Source organism: Mus musculus, chromosome 3 (assembly GCF_000001635.26).
Source record: "Mus musculus strain C57BL/6J chromosome 3, GRCm38.p6 C57BL/6J".
NCBI lineage: Eukaryota > Metazoa > Chordata > Mammalia > Rodentia > Muridae > Mus > Mus musculus.
In genome coordinates this window covers 87,886,025-87,897,444 of record NC_000069.6, presented here as the reverse complement: position 1 = coordinate 87,897,444, position 11,420 = coordinate 87,886,025, and positions in this window count along the sequence as shown.

Below are 11,420 nucleotides of genomic sequence, written 5' to 3'. Positions count from 1 at the left end.
ACTGCTCTTCTAGAGGTCCTGAGTTCAATTCCCAGCCCCATATTCCTCCCACACACACATGTAAAAGTTCAGTTCACACACACACACACTCACACTTACACACACACTTAAAAGTCATTTGTTAAAAATGGTGCTTAGAATCGGGCATGGTGGCACACGCCTTTAATCCCAGCACTTGGGAGGCAGAGGCAGGCGGATTTCTGAGTTCGAGGCCAGCCTGGTCTACAAAGTGAGTTCCAGGACAGCCAGGGCTATACAGAGAAACCCTGTCTCAGAAAAAAAAACAAAAAACAAACAAACAAACAAAAAAACAAAACAAAGAAACAAACAAAAAAATGGTGCTTAGAGGGCTAGAGAGATGACTCAGTGGTTGGGAGAGTTGACTGCTCTTCCAGAGGTCTTGAGTTCAATTCCCAGCATCCACATGGTGGCTCATAACCATTTGTACAGAGAAACCCTGTCTTTTTTTTTGTTTTGTTTTGTTTTGTTTTGTTTTGTTTTGTTTTTTTGAGACAGGGTTTCTCTGTATAGCCCTGGCTGTCCTGGAACTCACTTTGTAGACCAGGCTGGCCTCAAACTCAGAAATCCACCTGCCTCTGCCTCCCGAGTGCTGGGATTAAAGGTGTGTGCCACCACGCCTGGCTGAGATGAGAAACCCTGTCTTGAAAAACCAAAAAAAAAAAAAAAACTTCAAGAGATCTAACACCTTCTCTGGGGTCTCTGCATGGACATGGTGTCATGTAGGAAGGAAAAAAAAACATAAAATAAAAATAAAAATAAATAAATAAATATAAAAGAAACTTTAGAGCCGGGCGTGGTGGCGCACGCCTTTAATCCCAGCACTCGGGAGGCAGAGGCAGGCGGATTTCTGAGTTCGAGGCCAGCCTGGTCTGCAAAGTGAGTTCCAGGACAGCCAGGGCTATACAGAGAAACCCTGTCTCAAAAAACAAAAACAAAAAAAAACAAAACAAAAACAAAAACAAAAAAAAAAAAAAAAAAGAAACTTTAAAGTTTTCCTCAACCATATAGCAAGTTTGAGGCCAGCCTGGCTACATGAGACACAACCTGAAACTAAAAAAAAAAGGATGCATAGCATCATAATGGTTTGTGGGAACTTACAAGTCTAGAGATTTCTCTGTTTTATTCTCAGGCCTATCAGATAGTTGGCTCTCCCTTCATCTAGTTTCTGTTGCTATAACAAAATACTTCAGGCTGGGTAATTTATAAAGAATTAAGGTTTTTAGCTCCCAGTCTTAAGTTTTAAATGTCAAGGGTCATGAGCTGGTGAAGGACTTCTTCCTGGTGATTCCAAAGAGTCTCAAGATAAGGCAGGTCATCCTTCCTAAAAAAAATAATTCAAGCAAGAGTTGGCTCCAAAACAGTGTGGTGTGTGTGTGTGTGTGTGTGTGTGTGTGTGTGTGTGTGTGTATGTGTATATCCATGCACACACATCTGGTGAGTTCCTCTATTGCTCGATATTTAATTTTTTGTTGTGGTTTGTTTTTATTATTAAATTTATTTATGCTGGGCGTGGTGGGGCACACCTTTAATCCCAGCACTCTGGAGGCAGGGGGATTTCTGAGTTCGAGGCCAGCCTGGTTTACAAAGAGAGTTCCAGGACAGCCAGGGCTACACAGAGAAACCCTGTCTCGAAAAACTAAAAAAGAAAGAAAGAGAGAAAGAAAGAAAGAAAGAAAGAAAGAAAGAAAGAAAGAAAGAAAGAAAGAAAGAATTTATTTATTTATTTTATATGTGAGGGTGTTGCCAGGTGCAGCACTCATGCTTGGTACCCATGAAGGTCAGAAGAGGCTATGGGATCCCTGAAACCACCAGGAGATACTGTGAAGCACTGTGTAGATGCTGGGAATCTAGCCTGGATTCTCTTGAATAGCAACAGTGCTCTTGCCTCAAGATCCATCTCTCCAGTCTCCTCCACCTCTTTTTGTTTGTTGTTTTGAGATAGGGTTTCAGTGTGTAACCTTGGTTGTCCAGGAACTCATTACGTAGATTAGGCTGGCCTTTAACTCACAAATCCCCACCTTCCTCACCTCCCTAGTGCTGTGATTAAAGGTGTGCACCACCACCACCTGCCTAATGTTTATTTATTTATTTATTTTTTTTTAGTGTTTACATGTCTTGCCTTGGATCTCTCTTTTTTTTTTTTTTTTTCCTAGACAGGGTTTCTCTGTATAGACTGTCCTGGAACTCACTCTGTAGACCAGGCTGGCCTCGAACTCAGAAATCCATTTGCCTCTGCCTCTGGAGTGCTGGGATTAAAAGCTTGTGCCACCACGCCCGGCCTTGGTCTTACTTCTTAACACTCCACAATGAGAAGTTAACCCATACCAGTAGTCCCAGTATGATATTTGGGGCTGTGGTTTTTGTATTTTTGTTTTCTTTCTAAGATAGGATTTCTCTGTGTAGCCCCGGTTGTCCTAGAACTCTCTATGTAGATCAGCTATCCTCAGATTCAGAGATCTGCTGGTCTTGGTCTCCTGGGTTTGGAGATTATAGATGTTCAGCACTATGCCCAGCTTCTGTATCCCAAGCTGGCCTGGATTTCCTGTGCTTCTGCTCCTCCAGAGAGCTGGGATTGTAGGTGTATAGCACCACGTTTGGTTTGTTTGTTTGGTGCCGGAGCCTAAGGCTTATGGATGTTATGCAAGCACTCTATCAAATTAGCCAAATGCCCTGTCTTTATTATTATTATTATTATCATTATCATTATTATTATTATTATTATTATTATTATTATTGGAGACGGGGTCTCAGATAGCCCAGGCTGGCCTGGAGCTCACTATGTAGCATCCAAACTGGCCTGTAAGTTCTAGCAATCCTCCTGTCTCAGCCTCCTGAGCTGGAATGACTGGCATTTTGAGCCTACTTGGACAATTGAGATATTTCTGTCAGAATAATCTGGAAGTTCCTAGGGGAATTCTGGGTGCCTCTTGTCGAAATTCTTTCTCTTAGGTGGGATAAAATTTCCAAAGATTTTCAAAGAACCTTTTCAGGAAGCTACAGTCCTGGGAGTTTGTATTCCAGAAGAGGGCAGAAGGCTTCACAGCTGATTAATCAGTTTTTTGTGCTGGTTCCTGCATTTTATCCCAGGACTGCAGCTCAGAACTTGAGTACAGCTTCACTTGCCTTGCTAGTCACATGGCCCTACCCTTTACCACCATGCCTGGGTTTTCCTATTGAAGAAACCTTTATTGCCTATTTGGAGAAGAAATTCTGTCCTGGGTGTCTCCTGGGAAGTGACACTTAGAAGTGATTGCTCACTACATGCAGACACTGAGTGCAGACACTGCACTACATGCAGACACTCATTTTTCTTTTATGTACATTGGCGATTTGACTGCTTGTCATCGGTGTGAGGGTGTCAGATCCCCAGAAGTGGGGTTACAGACAGTTGTGAGCTGCCATGTGGGGGCTGGGAATTGAACCTGGGTCCTCTGGAAGAAGAGCTTGTGCTCTTAACCACTGAGCCATCTCTCCAGCACTCACTGGTCTGCTTTGTTCTGTTTCCAAGGCAAGGTGACTTAAATTCATAGAGATCTGCCTTTGCCTGATGAGCGCTGGGATTAAAGGCTTGCGCCACCACTGCCTGGGTATTAATCAACACTTTTGTTCCCCTCTCTCTGCTTTTCTTTCAGAGCCACTTGGTGCTACCACTTCTGAGCATCTGGATGTCTCTGCAGTGTTGGGGTACTACTAGTGTGTCTGAAGACAGCTACAGTGTACTCATATCAAATATATAAATATTTAGGGGAAAAAAAAAAAGCAAACTGCCCAGAAGGAGATCACATAGGAGATCATCTGGGCCAAAGGGCAACCCAAAGAGATTGGGCGTTGTCCTGCTTCTGATTGGTTCAAACTGGAATGTGGCTCTTTGGAGAATAAAGGCCTGGAGGTTAAACTGGGTGGTGGTGGTGTTGGACTAGAGGAGACTTTAGTTGTAATGGCTGGAAGTGGGGTTAAATTACACTGTAACTGAGAGTCTGCCCAAGCAAAAGGCCAACAGCCTTAATTGTACAAATGTCTCTGCATCTTTATTATTAAACCTTAAGTGGGTCCCCCAAAAAGCTCTTCAAAACTGCAGTGTTGTCCCAATTGCATTCCCTGCAACCAGCGTGGCTTCTCTTTATACCCACTCAGTCAGCTCCCAACACATCCCGATGTTTCCCTGTCTGCTTTTCAGAATGTCTCCTCTTCTGAAAGCCTCTTTGTAGGTTTAAAGCTTTTCAGAATTATTTTTAGATGCTGGAGAGATGGCTCGGCATTTAAGAGGACATTTTCTTGCTGAGGACCAAGTTCAAGTCCCAGATCAGGCAGCTGGAAATTGGCTGTAACTCCAGTTCAAGGTGACCTGACAACCCTTTTTGACCTCCATGTACACACACACACACACATAAATATTATTTTAAAAAAAAAAAAGTTGCCGGCCATGGTCGAGCATGCCTTTAATCCTAGCAGAGGCAGGCAGATATCTGAGTTCAAGGCCAGCCTGGTCTACAAAGTGAGTTCCAGGACAGCCAGGGCTATACAGTGAAACCCTGTCTTAAAAAACAAAACAAAACAAAACAAAAAAATTAATTCTGGTGAAATAATCAACATTTTGCATATTTACATTTCATATTCACTTAATATAAATTAATTACTTGCCTGTTTTCAAACAGGAAGCACAGAGCTACAGCCTGGCTCAGCCAAAAGATTCCATATTTCTCTATCATACCCCCACCTCCCAGCCCCCCATCGCTTCTTTAAGTCAGGATCTTAAGCATGTCAGGATGGCCTCAAACTTGCTCTGTCTCTGGGGATGGCCTGGAACTTCTGCTCCTCTACCATGGTCTTCTACACCATTCCAGGTTTATGAGGTGCTGGAGATCAAATCCAGGCCTCGAGATGTCAGGCAAGCGCTCTACCAACTGAACCAAATCCCCAGCCCTGTTTTACTTGTATACAAAAAATATATCAAAAAAAGGAGAATCAATAAAGTTTTATTACTTAGGTAAATGTTCATTTTCCTTTTAAGTGATCACAATCTTGGGACATGCTGGCACTTTAAAGAGACTGTGAACAGGACACTGTATGGTTAGAAACTGTGAGTGTTGACAGGCCAGCCTGGTCTACAAAGTGAGTTCCAGGACAGCCAGGGCTATACAGAGAAACCCTGTCTCAAAACAAAAACAAAAAACAAAAACAAAACAAAACAAAACACTTCAAAAAGCTGAATATCTTTTAAAAAAAACATATCTGTAATGGTTCACTTGGTAGAGTGGTTGTCTAACATGAATGAAGCTCTGGATTCAATCTTTAGTCCATGCCTGTAATTTCAGCACTTGGGAAGTGGAGGAGAATCATGGGAAGTTTAAAGCTAGCCTAGGGTACATAGTATAAACATAGCCTAGGCTAGACCCTGTTTCTTTTCTTTTCTTTTCTTTTCTTTTCTTTTCTTTTCTTTTCTTTTCTTTTCTTTTCTTTTCTTTTCTTTTTCTTTCTTTCTGTTTTTTTGAGACAGGGTTTCTCTCAGTAGTGCTGATGGCCTCTGCTTCCGGAGTGCAGGGATTAAAGGCATTGGCCACCACTGCCCATGGAAACAAAGAAACAGACAAAACCACCACCACCAAAACAAAACAAAAGGAAGAAAAAAAAGACGAAGAGAAGAGAAGGGTGGCCCAAGGTCCCCAGGGAGCAGGCTGAGGAGCCCGGATCCCAAAGCAGGCCTTAGAAATCAGCATTGTGCAATCCACATCAGTTGAGGAGAGGCAGGACTGGATGGTCTAGTTTCAGTATAATCTTCTGCATACCTGCTTTGCAATCAAACTCAGGGATTTCGTAAAGAGCCAGACTTTTGGGATCCACCCCACATCTAACCTCCTAGGTCAGAATACAAGTATTTGCTGTTTTAAAAAAGTATTTGCTTGGGGCTGGTGAGATGGCTCAGTGGGTAAGAGCACCTGACTGCTCTTCTGAAGGTCCAGAGTTCAAATCCCAGCAACCACATGGTGGCTCACAACCATCTGTAACGAGATCTGATGCCCTCTTCTGGTGTGTCTGAAGACAGCTACTCACATGTAATAAATAAATCTTGAAGAAAATAAAAAAAGAATGGAGTGTGTCAAAAAAAAAAAAAGTATTTGCTTATTGTCCCTGGATATGTGTGTGCCATGGCACAAGTGTGAGAGCCAGAAAATAAGGTGTGTAGACTTGTAGGAGTTAAGTCTTTCCTTTCACTCTGTGGGGTCCAGCTGTGGAACTCATGTGATGAGGCTCCCCAACTAATGCTTTACCCACCGACTCATCATGCCAGCCCTGTTTCTTCTCTCTCTCTCTCTCTCTCTCTCTCTCTCTCTCTCTCTCTCTCTCTCTCTCTTTTCTACCAGTGTCGTCTCATTCCATGGCCCTGAAAGCTAGTATGTAGCCCAGGCTGATCTCTAACTCATGAAAGATTCTCTCACTTGGCCTCCCCACTGCTGGTGTTACAAACTTTGTTAGGGTTCAAATATCACTGAAGGAAGACCCCAAATTCAAATAGTATGTATGCAAGAATAAAAACATTTATTTTGCAGAAGCAACACCATGCTAGGGTCACCACTGCTTCAAAATGGTGACCCAGACAAAGACATTTGAGCCCCTTTCATAACAGAACTGCTTACTTTCGTCAGAGACAACAGACTTCTAAAACCTAGAGCAAAGGGTTATCAAAACCATTAACCGGGCTGGAGAGATGGCTCAGTGCTAAAGAGTGCTGCCTGTTCTTCCACAGGTCCTGAGTTCAATTCCCAGCAACAGCATGGTGTCTCACAACCATCTGTAACAAGATCCAATACATTCTTCTAGTGTGTGTCTGAAGACAGCTGCAGTGTACTCATATAAATAAAAATAAATCTTAAAACTGCCAGGGACTCTGGTGGAGTCAGCTTGACAAAGCGAAAGCTGGGAAGCTGGTTCATGAAACAAAGAGTTTCAAGGAAACTCCCTTCCCGGGGGCCTGGCATTTTCTCCCTAATCTATATAAACCATAAAATTAATTTTTCCATTCCCACATTAGTCTAGTGTATAGATCCACGTGCACTCTATATAGTATTACCTTATAGTAAATGCCTTTTAAGATTGTATTCTAACATAGCTAAAGCCTTTTTCCAGTGTTCTTAGATTCCAGATAGCAGCAAGGAGCTTAACCCATTCAGTAAACAATTAAGCACTTGCCATTTTACTCAGCTGTTTACAGATAGAGACTAAAAGTCTCACTGAGATAGAAATCTTTTACTACAGGCTACTTCCATGTCAAGTATAAGTTGATATACTACCCTAATAAGGGGAAACTCTCCAGACAAGATAAGTTTTACTAGACCTAAGAATTTAGAGCTCTGTGATAGCGCATTACTCTTAAGGCCTGTCAAGAGTTAACAACCCCCTGATGCTTTTAACCTTAAAGTGTGAAATTCTTGCCTGGCATTAGGCTGATCCTAGACAGGGCTTGTTATCCCTAATGTAAACATTTAATTAGTCCCTGTAAATTCCTTTCTGCTGTAACTGGTGAATTTCAGTGTATCTTGTCTTTTTGTGATTTGTATCTTCTGATAATTCGTTGTTATATAAGTCTGAAGCTCAACCAGAACATTACATTCAGATTCAACACATTTCTCGTGTAATCTGTCTGTCATTTTCATCCAAACTCTTTGTCCATCTGCCTAAGAAATCCCGTTCTTCACAGACCAGGGACCCAGAGTGTCTGTGGCAAAAACAAAACAAAACAAAACAAAAAAACAATCATTAACCAAAGGTCACAAAGAAGGAGCTAAGGAGAAGCAAGAGTATTTCTGAGTTCAAGGCCAGCCTGGTCTACAGAGTGAGCTCCAGGACAGCCAGGGCTACACAGAGAAACCCTGTCTCGAAAAACCGGGGGAGGAAAAAAAAAAAAAAACCAGGAGATGAAATATTGACTGGGTTTATCACTACAAAACTTCAAGGGCAACTAAACTATGTTTTTTAACTCTCCATAAACCTGTGAGGTAGTAACTGTGGAGAGTTTTTGGGGCTGCTTGGCAGGAATTTGACATTGGGCCAGGACAAGGAAATAGGCTCCAGGCAGGAATTTGACATTAGGCCAGGACAAGGAAGTAAGCTCAGGCAGGAATCTGATTTTGGGCTAGAGCAAAGAAGTAGAATATGGCAAGAATATGACTTTGGGCTAGGGCAGGGAACTAGGCTCAGATATCTGGTCGTCCTGACAAGCCTTTAGACACAGTGATCATGAGACTTTTTTTTTTTTTTTTCCTTGCTGGCTCTGTAACCCAGAACTGACCTTATTACTTGCATGTAATTAAAAAATGGTAGCCGGGCAGTGGTGGCACATGCCTTTAATCCCAGCACTTGGGAGGCAGAGGCAGGTGGATTTCTGAGTTCAAGGCCAGCCTGGTCTACAGAGTGAGTTCCAGGACAGCCAAGACTGCACAGAGAAACCCTGTCTTGAACCCCCCCCCAAATGGTATAGCCGGGTGTGGTGGCGCATGCCTTTAATCCCAGCACTTGGAAAGCAGAGGTAGGCAGATTTCTGAGTTTGGGGCCAGCCTGGTCTACAAAGTGAGTTCCAGGACAGCCAGGGCTATACAGAGAAACCCTGTCTCGAAAAAAACCAAAATAAATAAACAAACAAACAATAAAATAAAATAAAATTTTAAAAATGGTATAAAAGCAGATTGGGAAAAAATAAACCTGCCTTAGCCTCAGAACTGGCTAGGGTCATGTTACAAGGTTGTCTAATTGTCTTTTTTTTTTTTTCCCCTTGCTCCTGCCCTGGAGAACCAGTTGACTGATTGAACTGGCTTTATCAACTAACAATTGATGAATGCTTAGCCAGATAACTACTCCTAGTGGATATGCATGTAGATATTCTTTGATATAAACTTCTTATTCAATTTGTGACCTGAATCTATGTGCAAACTCATTGTGAACTTTTTACCATGTGATCACACACTTGGAAAGTCTTACTTACAAGTGCTGAGATCAAAGAACAGAGACAGTCCTCTCTCCCCTTTTCTTCCCAAGACTTCAACTTAGAGCTGTGCAATTCCTCCCAAGATAGAACAAAGGCTGCTTTACCTCACCTCTCTCTGTTTTACTATGAGGTGCTAAACTGCAGACTGCAGACAGGCAAATTAACTGTGGAGCAAAAGAAATACCTTATACTAAGGATGGGTAATAAATGGTTTATGGCCATAAACCATTTCTGAGTGGAGACAAAATGGGATAAAAAGGGCCCTTCAGCATGAGCTACCATAATCAGCTCTGTATTTGTGAGTGTGTGAGTGTGTGTTTGTGTGTGTGTGTGTGTGTGTGAGAGAGAGAGAGAGAGAGAGAGAGAGAGAGAGAGAGAAAGAGGACAGAAATCAATATTGGACTTTTCTTTCTTTCTTTCTTTCTTTCTTTCTTTCTTTCTTTCTTTCTTTCTTTCTTTCTTTCTTTTTTTCTTTCTTTTCTTTTTCTAGACAGGGTTTCTCTGTATAGCCCTGGCTGTCCTGGAACTCACTCTGTAGACCAGGCTGGCCTCGAACTCAGAAATCCATTTGCCTCTGCCTCCCAAGTGATGGGATTAAAGGTGTGCACCACTGCTGCCCGTTGGTATTCTTTCTTTAGAAAAAAAACAAAAAAACAAAAAAAAAACAAGCCGGGCGGTGGTGACATGTGCACTATGCCCAGGCAAGGATTTGTAGTTTTCAGTTTTCCTAGGGCACATTTTCCTTATATACATTAAAATTTGTTTTTGGGGTGGCACAGAGAGATGGCTGGGTGGTTAAGATCACTGACTACTCTTCCAGAGGTCCTGAGTCCCAGCAACCACATCATGGTGGCTCACAACCATCTGTAATGGGATCTGATGCCCTCTTCTGGTATGTCTGAAGAAAGCTTCAGTGTACTCGCATAAAATATATTTGTTTGTTTTTTCGAGACAGGGTTTTTCTGTATAGCCCTGGCTGTCCTGGAACTCACTTTGTAGACCAGGCTGGCCTTGAACTCAGAAATATGCCTGCCTCTGCCTCCCAAGTGCTGGGATTAAAGGCATGTACCACCACGCCTGGCAATATATATTTTTTTCAAGACAGGGTTTCTCTGTGTAGCCCTGGCTGTCCTGGAGCTCACTCTGTAGACCAGGCTGGCTTTGAACTCAGAAATCTGCCTGCCTCTGCCTCCTAAGTGCCCAAGTGCTGGGATTAAAGGCGTGCGCCACCACTGTTGGGCTATAAATAAATCTTAATTTTTTTTGGGGGGGGGACAGGTATCAGTGGGGTGTCAAATTCTGAATCATGTACATACGTGCATGCTAGCTAAGCACTGTAATGTTGAGCTGCCTAAACTCAGTATAGTTTAAACACAGGTGTATACAAGTTATTCTGGGAGATTTAAGCAGATGTCTAGAGAAGGTGGTATAAGTTTGTGTATGAAGCCAAATGTTCAGACACATGGCGAGGAGGCTGGTGAGGAAGAGCCACATCCTTTCACAGTCTTTACAATCCTCATCCTTCGCTCAAAGCACCCTTTCCACGTTCTTTAGCCTCCTCCCTGCCAAACTCTAGCAGCTCTTTCGTTGTTGGCTGACCTCAAAGGTTTTCTGCTCTTAGGAGCAGGGAGGTACCCACAGAGAGATGGGTTCATGTATAAAGGACATGGCAAGTAGAGGGCCCTCAGTTAGAGGGTGACAGAAGTGATCCAGAATCACAGGGAGCCAGGGAAGAGCAGTTGCACAGCACGTCATCATAGACGGGCAGTATGTGAAAAAGCCTGCAGTAAAAGTGGGTGGATATGAGGGCCATACGCAAAGGCCGAGAAGACAGCACATCCAGCCAAGAAATGAATGCCAAAGACACATGCACTGTAGGGTGGGCACAGGTGATCAACCCCTAAGAACTTGGAAGTGTACCGGGCCATAGTCTGTCCTTTTACTGAGGTAAAGTGATTAATCTCCAATTCTCCAATACCTTGCCCTAGTTTCCCGTGCTTCTCACTAGTTGCTGAGGAAGGAGCCCAAGTCCCCACACTCATGGGGATAGCGTTCATGGGAGGTGTGTACTGTTACTAGATGTATACTGGTGTATTCATTGGTTAAGAGCACTGACTCTTTTTTTTTTTTTTTTTTTTTTTTTTTTTTTTTTTTTTCTGTGAGACAGAGACAGGATTTTCTGTGTCACCTTGGCTGTCCTGGACCTCACTTCATAGTCTAGGCTGGCCTCGAACTCACAGATCTCCGCCCGCGTCTGACTTCCTAGTGCTGGGATTCAAGGTGCATGACACCACCCTTGCCATGCTCTCAGATGCCTGCGGCCTCGTTTTCTTTCTGGCTTCGCAATCTTAATTTTATAACGTACCCTAGAGCTTTGTCTTTTCTTGGGGTGCTTTGTTCTAACACCCAGGTCGACTCG